The sequence below is a fragment of the Tenrec ecaudatus genome, chromosome 10 (assembly GCF_050624435.1).
Source record: "Tenrec ecaudatus isolate mTenEca1 chromosome 10, mTenEca1.hap1, whole genome shotgun sequence".
Classification (NCBI taxonomy): Eukaryota; Metazoa; Chordata; class Mammalia; order Afrosoricida; family Tenrecidae; genus Tenrec; species Tenrec ecaudatus.
Window position 1 is genome coordinate 93864952 of NC_134539.1, and position 23976 is coordinate 93888927.

The 23976-nt window shown below is 39.3% G+C and overlaps 1 protein-coding gene across 2 annotated transcripts in view; it reads left to right on the forward strand.

The window, feature by feature from the left end:
• The window catches only part of CCSER2 (coiled-coil serine rich protein 2), a 201865-nt gene that overhangs the window by 59647 nt on the left and 118242 nt on the right, over positions 1–23976 (forward strand). The window lies entirely within an intron of this gene.

A 23976-nucleotide genomic window follows, 5' to 3' on the forward strand; every position in this document is an offset into this window, starting at 1 on the left:
GGTCAGGGGAGTTGTGCCCCAGACTATGGGGGTGGTGCTTATATTGCCAGAGAACATGTGACTGGGCTGCTTTGAGTCCACATAAGGTAAAGTAGTCAGGGGTTAGGAGATGCAGGTATGTCCGGGTTTCTGGAATGTAAGGTGTCTTTCTGGTTCCGGTGTATTCCTACCGGGTGTAGAGCTGCGGACCTGAGAACAAAGTGGGCACTGAGTCAAACGAGCCGTGAGCAAAACGGACCGTGAGTGAAAGAAAGAAAAAAACTTGCAAAACTGCTGATAGGTTACTTAGCCAGCTCTGGTCAGCTCCGCAGGTGTGTGTGGGAGATTCAAGGCCACTTGGTGCTAGTTGTGTCAGCCAGCTCTGGTCAGCTCCGCACGTGTGGGGGAGATTCAAGGTCACTTGCTGCTAGAAGCCGGCCTGGCATTGATCTGGCCATACAAATCATTCCTTCTTCAGGAATCTGGTTTGAAATGATTTCTTCTATGTGTTATTTCCCCATGCTTCATGAGAGATTTTCTCCTTAAACTTTGAGGAAGGTACTTTTGTCTTCTACCCCAGAGGGCCTGTTACTTCTGTCCAAGTTGATCGACATTTCCTTAGTAAGCTGAAAATAACTTGTAGTTTCATACTATTTATCTCACCTTGGACTATAGTCTGTACTTTGATTAGTTTATGTTGCATATTGTGTAGGAATTGGTCAGTATGTTTATGCAAATGAGTGGCTGATTACCATGCAAATGAAGTGTCTGTGACCTACTAAGAAGGAATTGTCAGTTCATGGCCCTGGTGGATGGGCCATTACTTTGAAATTCACCAGTTTTCATGTGTGTGTGTGTGTGTGTGTGTATGTACATACGAACCCCACAGGGCTTGGCAGACATTAAAAAGCAGGAATGAAGATAAAGGAAAGAAGGAAGAAGAGCGTAGCTGAGAGAGAGGAAACAAGGAAACTCTTAAAATAGTTAACACATCTTACGGCTGGAAGAGGCTTGGAAGAGGTCCTGTGGCAGGGTCAGTGATGGCAGAAACCTGCTGCTAGGAATGCAGCCAAGAGCAGAACAAATAGGCTCTACGGTCTATGAGCTTATTCATTTAATGGTGAGTTGCTCACAACAGGGAGTCTGAAGTCAGAAGGTCTATCTTCAGAGGACTGAGAGGATCCTTGTCCTCAGGTTGCTGAGAAGAGGCCTATATACACACTAGAGCGAGGGTATGCAGGACTGAGAGCAAGGCCTTGCTTGCCTGCGGAGAAGAACATATTTTTGCTTGTTTGTTTGTCTTAAATCATTTTATTGGGCTCTCTTACAATTCTTATCACAATCCATACATAACAGCCATTGTGTTAAGCACATTTGTGCATTTGTTGCCATCATTCTCAAAACATTTACTTTCTACTTCAACCTTTGATATCAGCCCCTCATTTTCCCCCTGCCTCCCCACTCCTCTCTCCCTCATGAACCCTAGATAATTTATAAATTATTATTATTTTGTCATATCTTACACTGCCCAACATATCCCTTCACCAACTTTTCTGTTGTCCATCTTTCAGGGAGGAGGTTATATGTAGATCCTTGCAATCAGTTCCCCCTTTCTACCTCACCTACTCTCTACCCTCCAGGTATCACCACTCTCACCACTCATCCTGAAGGGGTCATCTGCCCTGGCTGGATTCCCTGTGTTTCCAGTTCCTATCTCTACCAGTGTACATCCTCTGGTCTAGCCAGATTTGTAAGGTAGAATTGGGATCCTGATTAGGGGGTGGGGGAGAGGAAGCATTTAAAAACTAGAGGAAAGTTATATGTTTTATTGTTGCTACCCTGCACCCTGACTGGCTCGTCTCCTCCCTGTGACCCTTCTGTAAGGAGGTGTTCAGTTGCCTCCAGATCGGCTTTGGGTCTCCACTCTGTACTCACCCCCTCATTTAAAGTGATATGTTTTTCTGTTTTTTGATAACTGATACCTGATCCCTTCGAAGAACATTTTTTAGGAAAGATTTCACAAGTATTTTTTTTTTTGCCAGTTAAAACAGAGAGAGTTATAGAGCTATCAAGGCTCTCTGTTCTTCTTCTTCTTTTTTTAAACGTTTTATTAGGGGCTCATACAACTCTTATCACAGTCCATACATATACATACATCAATTGTATAAAGCACATCTGTACATTCTTTGCCCTAATCATTTTCTTTTCTTTCTTTCTTTCTTTTCCCTTTTCTTTTTTTACATTTTATTAGGGACTCATACAACTCTTATCACAATCCATACATATACATACGTCAATTGTATAAAGCACATCCATACATTCCCTGCCCCAATCATTCTCAAAGCATTTGCTCTCCACTTAAGCCCTTTGCATCAGGTCCTCTTTTTTTCCCCCCCCCTCCCTCCCCGCTCCCCCCTCCCTCATGTGCCCTTTGTAATTTATACATCATTATTTTGTCATATCTTGCTCTATCCGGGGGGGGCCCCCCCCCCTTCTCTGTCTTCCCTCTCCCAGGGAGGAGATCACAAGTGGATCCCTGTAATCAGTTCCCCCTTTCCAACCCACTCACCCTACGCTCTCCCAGCATCGCCCCTCACACCCTTGGTCCTGAAGATATCGTCCACCCTGGATTCCCTGTGCCTCCAGCCCTCATATGTACTAGTGTACAACCTCTGCCCTATCCAGCCCTGCAAGGTAGAATTCGGATCATGGTAGTTGGGGGGAGGAAGCATCCAGGATCTGGGGGAAAGCTGTGCTCTTCGTCGGTACTACCTTGCACCCTGACTGACCCATCTCCTCTCCTAAGCCCCTCTATGAGGGGATCTCCAATGGCCGACACTTGGGCCTTGGGTCTCCACTCTGCACCTCCCCCTTCATTCAATGTGGTATATATATAAACATATATATATATATATATATATATACACACATACACACACATTCTTTTTTTTTTTTTTTTTGCATGATGCCTTATACCTGGTCCCTTTGACACCTCGTGATCGCACTGGCTGGTGTGCTTCTTCCATGTGGGCTTTTTTGCTTCTGAGCTAGATGGCCGCTTGTTTATCTTCAAGCCTTTAAGACCCCAGACACTATCTCTTTTGATAGCTGGGCACCATCCGCTTTCTTCGCCACATTTGCTTATGCACCCATTTGTCTTCAGCGATCCTATAATGGAGGTGTGCAGCCAATGATATGATGATTTTTTTGTTCTTTTATGCCTGCTAACTGATCCCTTTGGGATCACTCGCTCACTCAGGCTGGTGTGTTCTTCCATGTGGGCTTTGTTGCTTCTGAGCTTGATGGCCGCTTGTTTATCTTCAAGCCTTTAAGACCCCAGTCACTATCTCTTTTGATAGCCGGGCACCATCAGCTTTCTTCACCACATTTACTTGTTCACCCACTTTGACTTCAGCAGTTGTGTCGGGAGAGTGAGCATCATAGAGTACCAATTTAATAAAAGAAAGTATTCATGCATTGAGGAAGTGCTTGAGTAGAGGCCCAAGGTCCTTCCACCACCTTAATATTAAACCTATAAATGTAGATAATTAGATCTATTTCCCCGTCCTCTTATATATGTTTGCATGTACACGTCTTTGTCTAGACCTCCTTAAATGTCCCTTGACTCCTAGCTCCTTCCTCCCTCTCCCTTGACTTTCCTCCTGCCCCACCACCATGCTCCGTCCCCACCTGGGCTACAGCTATACCTCTTCTCTACGCAACCTTACCCTTGATCGTTCCCCATCAGGCATGTCACTCCCCCCTCACTACCATTTTGGGTCCCATGTTGTTCCCTTGTCCCTGTGTTTATTAACACCACTTCCTTACCCTCCTCCCCCTCCCCCACCCGGATCTGTCTGTCCCCCCCGGAACTGTCTGTCCTATTGTTTTTCCTCCAGATAGTTCATCCAGCCTGTCCTATTCAGACAGACCTGTGGAGACACTAACATGCACGAAAACAAGACAGAGGAAAACAAAGCAACAGTATACAACCAGAGAATAAAACAACATAAACAAACCACTGACAAAGAACAAAACAAAACACTTCACAAAAGAAAGGCTTGTAGTTCGTTCAAGGATCGTTTGCTGGCCCTTAGGAGCGTTTTCCAGTCCAGTCTGTTGGGGCACAACGCCCTGGCCCCAAAGTCCACTTTCAGCATTCCCTGGGGACCTTGCCACTCCATTCCCCTGCTGTTCCACTGCATTTCCCCAGTGCTTTGCCTCGGTGTGGTGGGATCAGGTCAGGTGCAGTTCCCACACTGTGTCTCCGGTGCCATCCCCTGTATTGCCCTTAGTCACTGAGGGGCATCATGTCTCATAGTAGGGCCAGCCATGTTGCTCTCTCTGTGGACTGGCTGCTCTACTCAGGAACATCATCATCACGGCCTCGTGGGCAAGGCTGTGTTCCACTGTCTCCTCCTGCCCCTTCATCTGGTCCCGTGTGCTCTGATCAGACATGTCCATCTCCCTGAGCTGCAGAATCAATGGCATCCTTTGAAACAAATTCTTTTCGGGGGAGGGGCAGGAATCCACTTAATTTTTCACAAGTATTTTCATAGTCAACACATAATTAGAAATGAGTGACAGTGAGGTTGCAGTACTGTATCTTAACTTGTTCTTGAAGTTCTCTCTCCTGAATCTGAGACTTGGTTAGTGTCCGTTTACACTCATGCCATGTTTACGTGGCAGAGGAAAGATCGCAGAAGTTAAGTAATTACTTTAAAATTATTGTTAAAAATTCTATTCCAAACATATACTAAAAAATCATGTTTGGATTTTTATTTTGTGTTGTGTGTAAAAGTAATTTGTAGATAGTAATCTTTCCCATACTGTATCAATCAAGGATCAATTATTTTGTGAAATAGCTCACTTGAAAAAATGTGTTTTTTTCCCCCAGTAGAGGCATGGTTGTATAAAGAAGCTTTAAGAAATTAAGAGAAAGATAAAATTGAAAGATAATGGAATTTTCCCATGAACTCATTGAAGACAGTCACATTTTTTAGATTTTTAAAAGATTGCTCAATGATGAAATGTTTTTTAATAACTGTACAAGTCAACTGCTTGTAGAATTTTTTCATAAAGATATTATCCAGAATTCTTTTTAAGAACAGTTTTATTGGCACACAATTCACATATCACACAATTCAATAGTTATATCAAGAAAAATTGTATTATCAGCCCTCATTAATTCTTAGTGCACATTTTTTCATATGGAAATGAAAACATTTCAAGGGAGTCAAAAAGATCAAGAAGTCAAATTGAATGAAGTGACATAGAAGAGAAATTTTTCAGTGTCCTGTGTATGGAGAGCTTGTTTGAATTATTCAGAGGATTTATGGGTTAGGAAAAAGGGCAAGAAAGAAGGATTAAAGTGCCACATGAGCAAAGTGGTGTGTTCAGAGTGACTCATTGTAGTTACTCACTGTGTAAAATTGGATTTTCCAGTAGTTGCGTAGGAAAATTGTTAGTCTTTGTGAATATATTAAATTTCAATCAGTGTAATTTTGTACATGCAGATAAACCTGTGACTTGGAAAACAAACATTATTATCAGTGGCTACTTAATTAAAGTTGCACAAACAGAGTGTGGAACACATTTAATTTAAAGCTTTTATCTATTTCATTAGCTAAAGGAAGTTCAGAGACTGTTCTGTTTATGGCCTTATGTGCTAATAGAACTTAAAAAATATGTAACTAAGATGCTTGAAGTAGAAATGAACAGTGTGCCCAGCAGATGGCAGCAATGTGTTGTTTAGGACAAGACAATAGAGCTATTGACCAACTCAACCCTGAGTTCACTCACTGTTCTTGTAACTAGGGACAAAATGCTGTTAGCTGCTGCTTAGTTGATCCCAACTCAGAGGCCCCGTGTGATGTGATAGAGTAAAACTGCTCTGTAGGGTTTCCTGTGTTGCAGTCTCTAGCAGATTGCCAGGTCTTTTTCAAGGTAAGGATGAGGAGGAGCTTTTTATTAGCCAAGCACTTAAACTTATCATCAGGGCTATGTAAAAATCATGAATGTCAGGTTGACTCTGATTTCAAGTGAACCTATAGGATAGGGTCTATCTATCCCAAAGGGTTTCCAAGGCTGTAAGTCTTTGTGGGTCGCGACCCCTTTGGGGGGTCGAATGACCCTTTCACAGGGGGGTTGCCGAAGACCATTGGAAAACACATAAATATTTCACAATATATAATTATTGTTTTGTGATTAATCACTATTCTTTAATTATATTTAATTATGTTCAATTTGTAACAATGAAAATACATCCTGGATATCACATATTTATATTATGATTCATAACAGTAGCAAAATTATAGTTATGAAGTAGCAATGAAAATAATTTTATGGTTGGGGGTCACCACAACATGAGGAACTGTATTAAAGGGTCCCGGCTTTAGGAAGGTTGAGAACCATTGCTTTATGGAGTCAGATGGGCCACATCTTTCTTGGAGCTCCTGATGGGTTCAAAACTTCTCACATTTAGTTAGTAGGATAGTGCCTAACCACTGCACCACCTGGGCTCTTCAGGGCCAAAGAAAAACCAAAAACCAAACTCCCTGCCATCAAGTCGATGCCGACTTGCAGAGACTCCCCGTGGGTTTCTGAGACTGTTTATGGGAGTAGAAAGCTCCATCTTATGAGGAGGAGCAGCTGGTGGTTTTGAACTGCTCACCTTTAGGACTTCAATGCATATAGCTAAAACTTCAAAAGGTTGCTACTTAGTCTCTTAAATCTAAGATGGTATACAACAAAAATGGTCAATCTGCATTTTGGAAAAAGATACACGTTTTTCTCTACATGGCTTTTAATTTAGGACACTGGAGGCAGGATATATTTGAGAGGGTCTTGTGCATGGAAAAAATTGAGAAGAGTGTTTAGTGTAGCTATCACCCACATTTTAGTGATCTACCATTTTTTGCTCTGAAATGCTTTTGATTTTTTGCCTTGTATATTTTAAAGTTATTCTGTTACGTATGTACGTCTTTTAGTAGTTTCCTAGTGAATTGGACATTTAAGTCATTATTTAGTGATCTCCTTTAGGCCCAATCCAACTTTGAGTTTGAAACTCTTATTATTTCAAATATTAATATTACTATAATTTCAAGCTTTCGATATATAACAAACAGCTAGTTTGATAAAAGTTTTACATATATTCTTATTTTAACCAGTGAGTTTAATGTATTTATGTAGGTATTCTACTTCATTTTGTTCTCTTATTTTTTAAATATAAATTGTTTCATGTTTCATTAAGGCTCTCTAGTTAATAGTTCTAACTTAACCCAAGAACTCTAATATGTTCCTTATTTTTCTTGTTCTTCTCCATCTCTTGTTACCCAAACTCCTTCTCTCCACTGACCTGTTCCCCTGGGCTTTGTCTTTAAAATGGTGCTTAACATGCAGATTTTCACTAGAATGTGTATCTTCTGATACAGTTTATTTCAACCCACTGTTTAATTCAGCTGATATTCTGTCCACAGCAAAACTTTATCTGTGGGAAGCAGTGTGTTTCATTTACATTCTGATGCAAGTTATTTAATTTGTCCTGGTTCCTAACAAACAATTTTGTTAAGCTGAATGCTTTGCCTAGTTCTAGAATTTAGGCTAGTTATTTATTTCAATGCTAAAATTATTTTGTTGTGGTATAATTTACTAAAGATAAAATACACAGATTTTCTTTGGATAGCTCAATGTATTTTAGTAAATATGTATATTCATTTAATAATCAGTTGACATTGGAATATGTCCATCACCCAAGAATATTCTCTTCCCATTTCTTTCTGTCATTCTTTTAGCTCTCCATGCTTTTATTCCACTACTTGACTGGTAGTTTGTTGTACTTTAATGGCTTGTATATTGCTGGAAGCTATACCACCAGCACTTCAAATACCATGATGTACAAGTTTCATTGGCGCTTCTAGACTAAGACAGACTAGAAAAAGAGCTTGGCAATCTATTTCTAGTAAAAACCTTATGAATAACAACTGAACATTGTCTGGTACAGTATGAAAGTCTTATGAGTAGCAACTAAATGTTGTCTGATACAGTGCTTGAAGATGAGCCCCTTGGGTGGAAGATAGTCACGCATGATTTGGGAAGAATAGCTTCCTCCTCAAAAGTAAAGTTGACATTAATGACAAATATAGAAAAGCTTCATTTGCGCATGTGAAACTACTCAAAATGAGAAGAAACACTGTAAACATAGATCATTGCAATATGGGATGTACTAAGTAGGAATCTAGGTAAATTAGATATGTTAAAAATAAGTATATATATATATATATATATATATCTCAATACTCTAGGGAAAATGAAATAGAATGGATATATATTAACGTCCTAGGCATTAATTAGCCAAATGGAGTGGCACTGGTCATTTTGAATGGAATAATCATGTGGTCTATAACGTTGGGAGTGACTAATTGAAGAGTAATGGTGTTGCATTCCTCATCAAAAAGAACAGTTCATGTTGTGTCCTAAAGGACAGTGCCGTCTGTGGTCAGATAATATCCAAGCACTATAAGGAAGATTAATTAATGTAAGTAACAGTCACGTTTACACACTGACGAATGCTTTCAAAGATGAAGAAAATTTTATTAAGTTTTGCAGCCTGAAATTGATCAACTATATAGTCAATTGATGATTATTGGTGGTTAGAATGAGAAAGATGGAAATAAGTATTAGTAGAGGGAAAATATGGCATTGGTGATAAACACCATACTGGAGAGAGCATGACATAAATTTACAAAACCAGTGGCTTAATCATTTTGAATACTTTTTTTTTCTCACAACATACCCTGTGACTCTACTTGTACAACTTGCTTGAGGAAAGAAAACACAGTAGTCACATTGACTCCATTTGTGGAAATGTATCATCAGTCATAAAGGCAAGAGTCTAACTCAGGGGCCCACAAACTGTGGCCCTCAGGCCACATGCAGCCTGCCGAGGACAGTTATCCGGCCCGCTGGGTGGTTTTGCCCTGTTTTGTTTTTTACCTCAAAATAAGATATGTGCAGTGTGCATAGGAATTTGTTCATAGTTTTTAAAAACTATAGCCCGGCCCTCCAATGGGTCAGAGGGACAGTGAACTGTCCCCCTGTTTAAAAAGTTTGAGGGCCCCTGGAACTGTTTAGTAGACCATGTGCAGGTACAACAAGTTGAAGCTGAAGAAAATTTTCAATAAAAAAAATTTATGAGTGCCCAAATATGACTCTACATGGGAACAACTAGGGAATCAAAAGCAACATCTAGGAGAGGGTAGAGATCCTGTGAGTATTAGAGCAACACCAAGCCCGCAGAGAGAAAGCACTAAGACGTTGATGAAGGGGAAGTGATGGCTGGACAGGAGAAGAGAAAAGGAAACAAAGGCAAGCTCTGGGAAGTAAAGGTATAGCGAGGGATATTAACAGAGGGGTGCACTTACGTAAATACATTAATCCCTAAAAATAGAGGTATTAGCCTATGTACATATATTTATAAGGCAATACACTGAGTTTGCAGACAGGCCTTTGTTCTAACAAATTGGCATTCTGTAATGCTCCCTTCTTACCCCCCTCATACATACGCATGTGTACACACATGCACATGTACACACACACACACACACACACACACACACATGATTGCTGAAGACAAACTGGGTACATAAGCAGATGTGGTGCAGACAGATGATGATGCCCAGCTATTACAAGATATAATACTTGGGGTCTTAAAGGCTTGAAGTTAAACAAGTGCCCATCCAACAGTGAAGCAACAAGCCCACATGGAAGAAGTACACCAGCCGGCAGGTATCGAGACTGGGCAATGGGCATCAGAAGATTCACAACAAACAATAAACAAACAAACAAACAAAAATGTATTGGTGAAAATGGGGGGGGGGAGGTGTTGGAGTAGAGACCCAAAGCCTATCTGTGGCCAATGAAACATCCCCCTACAGAGGGATCGCAGGGAGGGAATGAGTCAGTTGGTACAGTAGAGCACCAATGGATCATACAATATACTTTTGATCCCTGAGGCCTCCTCACCCCCCACTATCATGATCCCATTGCTGCTTCCCACTCTGGACTAGACTAGGAGCATGTACATAGGTATAGGCAAGAGACAAAACTCACGACACATAGAACCCAGGAACAGGAATAGGAATAGTGATATAAAAAGGGTAGGGGGTCCAGGGGTGGGGGGGGGGGAGAGGGAGGCAGGGAGGTACCGATTGCATTGAATGGCACATAACTACATACCCCTGGATCCAGGAGGAAGAACAACAAACCAGAGGGGAAGGGAGACAGTGGTCGGTGTGAGATTAGAAAATAATTAACAATCTATAATCTATCAAGAGGCCACAAGGATTGGGGGGCTATGGAAGGGGGGCAGGGAAGAGGAGCTGATCCCAAGGGCTCACAATGGAAAGTAAATGTCTAGAAAAGAACGATGGAATATATGGACTTCTATGTCAGATACAATTGATGTATGGATTGTGACAAGAGTTGTAAGAGTTCCCAATAAAATGATCTTTAAAAAAAAGAATAGATTTGATGCACCAAACATCCTAGGAGAGTTGTGAGATGGCATCAAGGTTATGATAATATAAAAGCAAAAGGTCATTAAAAAGATAGAAAAAAAAAGAGTAGACCAAAGTGGATGTCAAAAGAAACTCTGAAACGTGCTCTTGACTATAGAGCACCTTAAGTGAAAGGAGCTCAAGTGGCATAGGGGTTACGTTTGTTGTGCTGTGAGCCATAAGGTCAGGAGTTTGAAATCACCAGCTGATCCTCAGTAGAAATATGGCACTTTCTTCTCCCATAAAGAGTTAACAGTCTCGAAAACTAACAGGGGCAGTTCTACTTTTCCTATAAGGGTTCTCTGAGTCATTCTCCACTTGATGGCAGTATGCTTTTTCTTTAGAATGCTTGAAAGTAAAAAGAGGAAATGAAGATATAAAGAGCTCTTACTCATTGTCATCAAGTCCATGACAACTCATAGTGACATCCTGTGGGTTTCCGAGAGTGGTGAATTTTGAGTATATAGGGTCATGAGTTGGAATCAGCTTGATGGCAGTGGGTGAAAGAAGGTGAGAGGCAGTCTGAAAACAGACTCATAGGAATTGTGGAAATAGGACATATCAATATAGTACAGCATAGACAAAGGTCTAGAACGAGAGCTTTAGGCAGGAAAAAAAATCTAAAACAGTTTGTACGTGAGACTAGGTAAGACCGAAGTAGTAGGATAATGATCCTCTGAACATGAATTCCGTTCAAAAGAGACATGATTACAATGAAAGCCCAAAGTATATTTGCGAGATCTACACAGGAAATAAGCCTCTTGTAATTTCCCTCTAACCATAAATGAGGGATGGGAATAAATGGGTTACCAGAGATGACCGTAGTAGAGTAAAATGATAAACCTGACTTGAATGGTTAAATTCTTATCACTTCATCTTCCCTCTGATACACTTGAGACTTGATCTATTTTTCAATATTCCGTTTTGGTTTTTTTTTCATATTGGGATTTAGCTCAAGTATTTAGTCACTGTGAGTAGCCTTCATGATTCTTTGTTATGTGTTCTTTTTTGGGGAATATATGAAACCTAGCATTGATTAAACTATGGAGGTAACAAGTAGAATAAGGATACTTGGGTTGTACAGTGGGGGACAGGGAGAGTGTAAAACCTGGTAGCAAGGAGTTCAAGAAGGAAGAAAATGTTGTAAAACTGGTTGTGGTAGCAATTGTGTAATACTACTTGATGTGATTGAACTATGGAATGGTATGGTGTCTGGATTAGCTCCTAATAAAATGATTTGGGTAAAAAAAAAATAAACGAGGCCTCCTCTGATGAAATGTATTATAAACAGCAGAAACTAGCCACATGGGACAAGTTGAGATAATATATGTGAATACACTTTTTAAAAGCTTTGAAGTAGCTCTCCTTCAAAGTAAAATCCAGGCCAACATCAACGGTCACACTGAAAAAAACCTCAGTGATAGTAAGACCATTGCGGTACAGACTTAGATATGTCTCCTGAAACTCGAAGCCAAATACAAGCCAGATTTGATATTTTGATATTCTACATTTTGGATAAGAAAACATTCTGAAATGTAGTGCAAATAACCTAGGGAAGTTATTTTCGCAACCTACTGCTAAGAAAGTTAAGATACCACACGGCCATTTATATTTAGCCACCAATGTAGAAATCCTCAGCTAGTTTATCAACTGTTTTTTTTTCCACATAGTAGGCAAGTTTCACGCGTCATAATTTGCAGAATGTTTTTCGACTTAAAAGATAAATTGAGACTTTTCTTTTCAGACCATTTTATTAGGACCCAATTCAGACATCATACCATTACATAGTTCAATCATATCAAGCAAAGTTGTTAATTACTACCACAATCAGTTTCACAACATGTTCTTATACTCCTGGTATCAGCTCCCCCTAGTTCCTCTTTCCCCACCTCCAGTACAGAAGCCCCCAGGAACCCTTATTCTAGTTATTATCTCTATAATTTCACCCACCCTTGGTTTCATATATCGAACGTCTTAGAAAAATACTTAACAAAGGATCAAAAAGCTACTCACAATGACAAAATACAACAGCTCTACATATATATACACACATACACACACACACAAAAGGACAGAGAATATTAACAATCAGAACAACCATATCAAGTATCAAAAGGGAGATCAAATAACAAGCTGTAAGCATTTAAGTCAGATGTATCATTTTAATCTGCTTTAGTTGTCTCTCCAATACTCTCTTTCTGATAACCAGGTTATTTCCATCTCTCAATTATTATTAGAGGGAAATCACCAGAGGCTTATTCCCTGTGTAGATTCTGCAAATGTATTTTGGGAAAGCTTTGACTGTCATGCATTGCTTTCTGCACAGTAGAATGTCACAATTTAAGCTCTGATATTACTCCCTTCTTCAGATTTGGATTATATAATTACAACCCTTATATCTTGGAGGTTGGTGTGTTTCTTTCATTTGAGCTTAGTTGACTTTTCTTAAAACTGTCTTACAGAGTACTTATTTTTGACAATGGCCCAATATACATGGGAAGGGGATACCCTCTTCAAACCGTGCTAGAAATAACGGATGTCCATCTGCAGAAGAATGAAACAGGACCCATACCTCATCTATGCACAAAAATGGACTCAAGATGGATCAGACATCTTAATTTAAAACCCAAAGTTACCAAGATCATCAATGAGAAAATTGTGATAAATCCTAGGCTCTAGTGCAGGGCATACATGGGCTAGCAGATGTAACAAAGGAAGCACACAGAGTAGAAGTCAAACTAGATGAATCAAAATAGAACAACATGTGTACATTGAAAGATTTTATCAGAAAAGTAAAACGAGAACCCATAGATTTGGAAAAGATAATTAGCAATGACATAATGGACTAAGGCCTAATTACTAAAATCTACAGAATACTGCCCACAGTAAGAAAAAAACAAACAACCCTTTAACAGGTTGGTAAATGACGTGAATAAGGAGTTGGCAGAGGATGACACTGGAATGATTTACAAGCACACGAGGTAAGGCGCTTGTTAACTAGCCATCCAGAAGTACAAATCCAAACAATAATGAGACCCCATCTAACTCCCACAACTGTAGCCCAGTTAAAAAGAATAAATGCTGGAGGGATTGGCACTCTTATACACTGCTGATGGGCTTGTACATATGGAGAACCATTGTGGGAATTAAAACTCTTGGAAGGTTTTTTTTTCTTGAAAGTTTTTAACATACAACTGGTTGTACCTTAATTTTTGATCTTGCTGAGGCATTATTAATTATATTCACTGCTATTGAGAAATATCTGCTACCAGGTTATCACAGTAGACAAAACTAGGGAATATCTGGAGTTAAAGTCTCAGAAACTCACAGGGACCATTCTACCCTGTTCTATATGGTCACTCTGAATAGACAACCACTTGATAGTGGTGGGTTTTGTTTTGTTTTGGTATACATACATATACTCACTCTCATATTTATATCAGTCTTTATTTTCAAATGATTGAATTTGCATTTTTAAAACACCGAAGATGAAACTAGAGGGGAGCTAGACAAGGTGCTAGGAGGTTAGTTACAAAATGAGACAAGGTATTGGATTGGGCTAAGTTGGTGGCAGAGCAGTGAGCAGTGAGGAGCAGTTTGGAAATGGGATTTACAATTATAGTTGTCCAGAGATTTTTTATTGGCATAGCTGCTTCCTTTCTTAATATATAAATCATCCTAAATTGTATGTTCGACTTGTAATGTCAAAACTCCCTAACAGTCATCTCTCTGAAACCTATCCTCACGTTTTACAAATCTGTCTCTGGTCCCTATAATACATCTTGAATGTAGTTAATGTTTTATCGAACTCATCCTTTAGATTTCTGGCATTTAAAAAAGTTTCACTAAATATTTGTTGAAATAAAACAGATGCCCTGGTGATTGTCATTTAAATAATAATAAATGAAAAACTAAAGTTTAAGTATTTAATACTGTTGACTTTCCCCCATATGCATTGTGACATAACCTGTTTACAAAGCAAGTTTCTAAGGTATCACGTGTCATAATAGCAAGCTGCATGTAGCTAAAAATGTAGTGTGAACAAAATGTAATAGCAAAGGGGCAGATTACAGAAAATTGAGACAGTCGATAATAGGTAACTGGAAATCTCATTGCTACTTACAGCCGTGTTTTAACACAGAATTACAGAACTTTAAGTCATTGAAAAACTTAATGCAACTCAATTGTTTCACAGATAAAACAGAATGAGTGTGATAAAGATAATACATTTTTCTTAATTCACATTTTATTTGCCAGTATAGGGAATATTCTAAGTATATTTAATTACTTTAATTTCTTTTAGACCTGTCAATGTAATTCTTATGTTTGGGGGAATAGTTTAAATTTATCAAATATAGTTATTGTGAGACTTTTAACATAATTGTACTTTGATTCTATATTAATACTTTTTATAAGTGAAGTATGTTAATAACATGAAGTTCAACAAACAATTTGTTTCTTTAGCTTCCTCTGTGTTTTACGCACCATATTATATTCTTAAGATACAGAAACAGATGCTTTTGTTGAAAATGAGGTCAAGGTCAAGGATGAGTGATGAAGATGTAATAAAGAGATGATCATAGTATACTTTTACAAGTGTACCATGCTGTGCTTAGTGTACATGTGGTTTCAAAATAACACAGAAAGGACATTTAACACTGTGTATGTTTGTGTTTTCATAAGTTTCTGAGTTCAGTTGTAAAGACTGAATTTAAAGTTGACCAAGTGGTCTAGGAAAATAGGGAGAGATAATTTTAGACATAGGAAACATTATGTACAATACATGGAAATATTACAAAATCATGATGTAAATGACAAATAACAGTATGATTCTTTAAAACTGAGTGTGGTGAAACTTTGCTCTACATTGTAGTTATCAGGAGAGACCAGTCCTGAGAAAAGGATGTAATTTTGGTAAGTACGGGATCAGCAAAAAAGAGGAAGACCTTCAATGAGACTGACTGCTATAGTAACTGCAACATTAGGGCCAAACTTGAGAGCAGCTTGAAGATGGTACAGGACTGGGCATTGCGTTGTTCCATTGTACATAGGGTTGCTATGAGTCAGAACTGGCTTGGAGGCACCTAACAACACCAAGATTGCCTTGGCAGGTAGCTACAGAGGAAGCTAGAGAAATGACCAGATAGAAAAACAAGAGGACTTCAGTACTACAAACTGAAAGGGCAGATATTATTTTTGTAACATTTACTGATCAGATTAAATTCTGATTAGTAAATCATATTAATAAGACATTAAATATCACATCATTTTGGAGGCAGGCTTATAACAACCTGTGATGTACAGATGGCATAACATTGCCTGGTGACAGTTGAGGAGGATTGAAGTACTTGTTGGTGAAGATTGAGGATTGCAGCTTTCAGTTTGATCACAGTAGCTGTTATTCAAATTTATGCACCAACCACAAAAACTAGTGATGAAGAAATTGCGTTCTAGCAGTGATTTCAGTCAGAGACTGATAAAATATGCAGTCAAGATACAATGATAGTTATTGGCAATTGGAATCCAAAAGTTGGAAACAGCAAAAGGAACGGTAGTTAGGAAATATGAACTTGCTGATAGAAGTAAAGCTGGAGATTACATGGTAGCATTTTGCAAAACTGACTTGCTCATAGCAGATACCTTTTTAAAGCAACACAACAGGTGACTATACGCATGGACTTCCCCAGTTGGAATACACAAAAATCAAATTGACTCCATATCTGAGAAGAGAAGATGGAGAAGCTCAATATCAGCTAAATAAAAGCAGATCAGGGGCCAACTATGTAATAGACCATCAATTACTCATATACAAGTTTAGGAAAAGCTTAATGAAATTAAAACAAGTTCACAGGAGCCCAAATACAGCCTTTAGTCTGTCTCCTGTGAGCGTCAAGAACATCTCAAGAACAGATTTGATGCATTGAACACTAATGATAGAAGACCTGACGAATTGTGGGAAGACATCAAAATCATCACTCAGGAAGAAAGCAAAAGTTCCTTAAAAAGACAGGAAATTAAGAAAATATCAAAGTGAGTGTCAGAAGAGACTCTGAAACTTGCCCTTAATCATAGAGGAGCTAAAGCAAATCAAAGAAAGGATGAAGTAAAGGAGCCGATTAGAAAATTTCAATGGACAACTGGAGAAGGCAAAGGCAGATATTATAATGAAATGTGCAAGGACATACTATTAGAAAGCAAAAAGGGAAGAATACGCTCAGTATATCTTAAACTGAAAGAACTCAAGAACAAAGCTTTGAGTTGCAATTTTGAAAGATTCTATGGACAAACTAGTGAATGATACTGGAAGCATCAAGAGAAGATGGAAAGAATACACAGAGTCACTGTACCAAAAAGAACTAGTCGACATTCTAGCACTTCAGGAGGTAGCACATGAGTAACAACTAATGATGGTGCAGGGAGAAGTTCAAATTGCACTGTATAAGTCACATTAGGACTCCAAGAATACCCATTGGAATGTTTCAGAAAGCTGATGCAACACTGGAAGCATTCACTAGACTATGTTAGGAAATTTGGAAGACAGCTACTTGGTCAACTGACTGGAAGAAAACCATATTTGTGCCCTTTCCAAAGAAAGATGACCCAACAGAATGTTCAAACTATAGAATGATATCACTGATAGCTGACATAAGTAAAATTTTGCTTAAGATCATCCAACAACAGTTGCAGCAATACATTGACAGGGAATTGCCAGAAGAAACAGGCCAGATGAAGAAGATGTACAAAGGATATCATTGCTCATGTCAGATGGATCATGTTTCAAAGCAGATAACTTAAAACATGTTTATTTGTGTTTCATTGACTATGGAAAAGCATTCGACTGTGTGGTCCATAATAAACTATGAATAACTGTGAGAAGAATAGGAATTCTACAACACTTCACTGTTCATTCAGAACTTATTTATGAATCAAAGGGCAGTTGTGTGAACAGAAGAAGAGACTATATATTGCATGGTTTAAAATCAGGAAAAGTGTGCATCAAGGTTGTACTCTCTTATCACACTTGTTCAATCTGTATGCTTAGCAAATAATCAGAGAAGTTGTATTATGTGAACAATAGTGTGGCATCGGGATTGGAGGAAGGCTTATTAGCAACCTGCAATGTGCAAATGACACAACCCGACTTGCTGATGAAAATCAAGGATTGTAGCCTTCAGTGTGGATAACAAAAATCCTCACAAATGGATCAGTAGATGACATCTTGATAAATGGAGGAAAGGTTGCAGTAAAGGATTTTGTCTTGCTTGGATTCACAAGGAATGCTCATGGATTCAGTAGTTGAGAGCCAAAGACATGTTGCATTGACTAAATCTGCTGGCACAAGACCTCTTCAGAGTATTGAAGAGCAAGGATGTTACTTTGAGGACTTAGGTAATTCCCTACCATCATATGCATGTGAAAGTTGGACATTTAATACAGAAGATCATGGGAGAATTGATGCATTTGAATTGGACTGGAGAAGAATATTGAAAGTTCTATGGACAGCTAAAGGGAAAAACTGATCTGGGTTGGAAACATTATGGCCAGAGTGCTCCTTAGAGGAAAGATGACAAGATTTTGTCTTACATACTTTGGACATATTGTCGGGAGAGACCAGTCCCTGGAAAATGACATCATGCTTGCTAATGTGGAAGGGTTGCAAAAAAGAAGACGGCCCTGTACAAGCTAGATTGACACAGTGACTGCATTATTTGGCTCAGGGAATAGAACAATTGTGAGCGTGACACAGGAATATGGAGTGTTTATTCTGTTGTGCATAGGGTCGCTGTGGGTCACAGCTAACTTGATGACACCTAGCAACAACAACAACAACAACAACAGTAATCAAAGACATAATTTTCTGTGATCTATGTTTTCCTTGGCTTATTTTGAGAATTGAATTAGCAGACCAGAATTGGATTAGCTCTCTTTGGTAGTTGTGCTGTAACCATTCTACCATTGGGACTTTTTTGGTATTCAAATACTAGTACAGCTTGCTTCCATCATTTAAGCAACATGTTAACCACCATAATATGGCACATGGACAGACGGTTTAAAAAATTACCGTCTAATGATGACAAAAACGAGATGAGCTGGCACATTTTTTATCTCTTAAGTCATAGAAAAATTTAAAAAAATACATTATACTCACTATTACTTTCATTAAGTAGCCTTGGCAGTTTAGTGGTTATGCTTTGAGCTGCTAACTGCATGGTCAGCAGTTAAAAATCACTGAGAACACCAAAAGAGACAAAATGAGCCTTCTATATAACAGTCTCAGAGACTCACAGGAGCAGAGCTACTCTGGCCTATAGAATCTCTGTGCATTGGTGTTGCCTCAACGGTGAGTATTGCTTCCATTGGTTGTTCATTTTGATACTCCTTTTAGAAGCATCCTGTTGTCTAGTTCTGCCATTCAGATCTTCTACCCCACTCATTTCTTTCCTCTGCTGGTTGTCATCTTTAAATATTATGTACCATCTTCGTCTGCATATTGCGATCTCCTTGGCCTACAACTACAACTTCTACTTTGATCACTTGAAACACTCTTTAAAAAAAAATCTGGCTTTGATAGTCTGCTTTAGTTTTTGGACCTTTGTTACAATTTTTGTTACAAAATTTGAGCTTTCATTTAGATTATCTGGTGATAGAATAATGGCTGCACCCCAGAGTTTTTCATATTCTCGTCCCTGGAACCTGTGAATAGATTAGGTAATATGACAAAGGGGAATTGAGTTTACAGATGGAATTAAGATTACTGACTTTAATATAAGGGGATTATTTTAGATTATCTAGGTATGCCCAATGGAATCATAATCATCCTTAAAAAATGGAAGAAAAAGGTAGAAAAGAGATTCACAGGGAAAATGAATGGTCAAAGAAATGCAACAGTGCTCTCTTTTCGGATGGAGGAAAGAGGCCACTGGTCAAGAGTGGCTTCTAAAAGTCAGAAAAGGAAAAGAAGTAGATTCTTTTTAGAGCTTCCAGAAACTTACAAAGCCCCACTATACCTTGATTTTAGTTCAATCTGAATCCTTGCATTCAGAACTGTAAGATAATAAATTTGTGTTTTTTTAAAGCCACTAGGTTTGTGGTAATTTGCTAGAATTTGAAGAGGAAGCTCATACCTTATTTCTTCAAAGTCTATAATTAAAGATTATTTTTTTCTCATGTCTTTAAGCAATCTTTATCACATTGCTGATTCATACTTTACTGTTTAAATATTAGTTTATTTCTCTTTTATGTTCTCTAGTAGGATGAAAGAGAGATCAACTAACCTAAAATTATAACATCTCAGATGGCGGGAGAGAAGAATTAGAATGTGATTTTGCTTAGAACATGAAACATTTATTGATAAAGATTAAAGACTAGTCTTCAGAAATTGATTGTACCTCAACACAAAACAAAAATTTTCACAACTGGACAAAAAATCAATATCATAAAACAAATAATCCTCACAACTGGACAAATGGAGGAAAAAAAAACTGAAGTTGTCTAGCATTTTGTTTTTCATAGATCTACAATCAGCAGTCATGAAAGCCAGCAGTAAAGGAAGTAAATGACATAATGCATTGGTCAGATCTGTACAAAACCATTTGAACTTGTCGAAAGCAAAGATGTTACCTTAAGAACTAAAGTCTGATATGTCCCCCCACCCCACTCCCCAGAAGAATTTATTTCAGAGGACAGTACTGAATCTGCAGCTCAGGGAGAGGGACATGTCTGATCAGGGCACACTGGACCAAAGAAGGGGGAAGAAGAGAGAGAGGAGCACATTCTGGCCCACCAACCCTTGAGGACAATATTCCCGCTCAGAGCAGCCAATCCACAGAGAAGACCACATGGCTGGCCCCACTATGAGATACAACATAGCCCGCTGACCCATAGCCCTACAGGGAACAACACTGGAGACACTGGGAATTCCACCTGATCGTATCCCACCACACCAACACTAAGGGCATGTTGAACAAAACAGCAAGAGAACAGAGCAATGGAGTCCTCAGGGAATACCAAAAATAGACTGTGGAGCCAGGGCTTGATGCCCCAATAGACTTGACTGGAAAACACTCCTAAAGGCCAGCAAACAGTCCTTGAACTAACTACAAGCTTTTCTTTCTTGTTTTTTTGTTGTTGTCATTGACTTGTTGGTGGTGTTGTTTTGATTTCTTTTATTGCTTGGTTTTGCTCTGTCTTGTTTTTGTGCATGTTATTATCTCCGCAGGTCTGTCTAAATAAGGTAGGCTGGATAAACAATCTGGAGGAGAAAACAACGGGACTGACAGTTCTAGGGGGACATGGAAGAGGGGGAGGTAGGGGGAAAGGAAGTGGTGTTAACAAACCCAGGGACAAGGGAACAACAAGTGATTCAAGTCAGTGGTGAGGGTGTAGGAGGCCTGGTAGGGCGTGACCAAGGGTAATGTAACGGAGAAGAATTACTGAAACCCTAATGAAGGCTGAAGTTGATAGTGGGACAAAAGGAAAGTAAAAGAAAATAGAGGAAAGAACTGGGAGGTAAAGGGCATTTATAGATGTCTAAATACAAGCATGTACATATATATATATATGAGGATGTGGAAATCTATGTGCATATATGTATAGATTTAGTATTAAGGTAGCAATACAAGAATACTTTGTTCTATTAAACTGGCATTCCATAAGGCACACTTTGCCAACACAATCACTGAAAAGAGTGGGCGCATAAGCAAATGTGGTGAAGAAAGCTGATGGAGGCCGGCTATCAAAAGATAGTGTCTTAGGTCTTAAAGGCTTGAAGGTAAACAAGCAGCCATCTAGCTCAGAAGCAACAAAGCCCAAGTGGAAGAAGCACACTAGCCTGTGTGATTACAAGGTGCCGAAGGGATCAGTTATCAAGCATCAAGGAACAAAAACCATACCCTTGTGTGCTCACCTCCATGATAAGATCGCTGAAGACAACTGGGTGCATAAACAAATTTGGAGAAGAAAGCTGATGGTGCCCACCTATCAAAAGATTAGCATCTGGGGTCTTAAAGGCTTGAAGGTAAACAAGCAGCCATCTAGCTCAGAAGCAACAAAGTTCACCTGGAAGAAGCACACCAGCCTGTGCGATCACAAGGTATCAAAGGGATCAGGCATCAGGCTTCATCAGAACGAAAAAAATCATATCATTGTGAATGAGGGGCAGGGCGGAGTGGAGACACAAAGCCCATCTGTAGGCAGTTGGACATCCTCTTATGAAAGGGTTGTGGGGAGGAGACGAGAAGAACCAGTCAGGGTGCAGTGTAGTAACTATGAAACACAACTTTCCTCCAGTTCCTAAATGCTTCCTCCTCCCCCACTATCATGATCCCAATTCTACCTTACCAGAGGATGTACACTGGTACAGATTGGAACTGGAAACACAGGGAATCCAGGACGGATGATCCCTTCAGGACCAGTGATGAGAGTGGCGATATTGGGAGGGTGTGGTGTAAAGGGGGAACCGATTACAAGGATCTACATATACATCCTCCCTGGAGGACAGACAACAGAAAAGTGGGTGAAGAGAGAAGTCAGAGAGTGCAAGATATGACAAAATAATAATTTATATATTATCAAGGGTTCATGAGGGAGCAGTGAGTGGGGAGGGAGGGGAAAATAATGGCAGGGGCTTAAGTGGAGAGCAAATGTTTTGAGACTGCTGAGGTTAACGAATGTATAAATGTGCTTTACACAATTGATGTATGTATGGATTGTGATAAGAGTTGTATGAGCCCCTAATAAAAGGTTAAAAAAAAACAGTTGGAACTCTGTGACAGTTTTATAATCTCCTGTCAACTTGTGAAGGGATAGAGTCTAGCTTGTCAGGTTGCAGCTAGATGACCTCATTTGGAAGTGTGAAGGAGATAAATAGCTCACTGGAGGCCAGAGACACTTTCTGCTTCGTATTCCTGTTAAGCTACATGGAGCTAACTGATAGAGCCAGAGCCATCGAGCTGAAGGAGTCACATAGAGACCCAAGCCAGTGCTGAGATGTTTCTACCATGACGGGATCCACAAGACCCACCCACTGGCCTGTGATTTTCTAGCATTCAGTGTCATTACATGGCTGTGTGGGTCTAAAGAGGAATTTATGGACCAGTATCAACATATGGAGTAATATCTGACTTAAATGGACTTGATCTGGGCTGGGCTGCAATATTTTCTTAATGTTCTATTGCTCTTTGATATAAGGTTCTTTATTAAAAAAGAACTAAAGTCTGCTTAATTCAAGCCAGGTTCTTTGCAATTGGGTGCTATACATACAGGATGGACAATGTTCAAGATCTCAGTCTGAAGTGGTAAAAGCCCCTGAGATCAGTTGCAGCAGAGCTTTTGTCATTGAAACTCAGAGGACCAGCACCAAGACCACCTCATCTGACCCGAGACTACCAGACTGAGACAGAGGAACAGGTGCTTTCGAGTCACTTCCAACTCACAGTACTCTCTGTACCCAGAAAGAAACACCACCCTGTCCTCCCCCATCTTCACAATTGTTCTTAAGTTTGAGCCTATAATGGAGCTCTTTTGTGAGTCTTATCATTTTGAAGGCCTTCCTCATTTTAAAAGCCAATGTCCTTTCCAGGGACTGGTCTCTCCTGACAACATGTCCAAAGTACATGAGACAAAGTCTCACCATCTTTTCATATAAGGAACATCCTGGAGGTGCTTCTTCCAAGACAGATCAGTTTGTTTTTATGGCAGTACATGGTACTTTTAATGTTCTTAGCCATAAAATGCATCAAATTTCCTTTGTTCTTCCATATTTGATGCCCAACTTTCACATGCATATGAGGCAGTAGAAAATATCATGACGTGGGTCAAACACATCTTTGTCCTCAAAGTAACCCCCTTGGCTTTTCAACGTTTTAAAGAGGTCATGTCGCAGTTTTACCCGATGCAATGTGTCCTTTGATCTTTTGACTTTATGCTTACATGAGCATTCATCCAAGCAAGATAAAATCCTTGATAATTTCAATCTTAGTTTATCATTATGTTACCTATCGATCCAATTGTGAGGATTTTCATCTCCTTTACACTGAGTTGTAATCAATGCTGAATTCTTGATTTTTAATCCATGCTTCAATTCAATTGTTGTAATCCATGTTTCATTTCTTCTCATTTTCAGCAAGCAAGTTTATGACATTTGCGTATCACAGGTTGTTAATAAGTCTGCCTCTGATACTGACGCCACATTCTTCATATAATCCAGTTTCTCCACAAATAAGTATAAGACACAAGGCTATTGCTTTTCTCTCTCTCCTGCTTGCTGGCACTCTGGGAGCAGCAGGAATCAGTGCAGACATGGCCAAGAACCACACCACACAACCAATTCAAAAAATGGCATGGAAATCGCATCAAGAAACTCTGATTACATATATGAATCTCTTCAGGGGATGGGCCTGAAGTTCCTGAAGACCATGTACTTTACCAAGAAGCACACCAA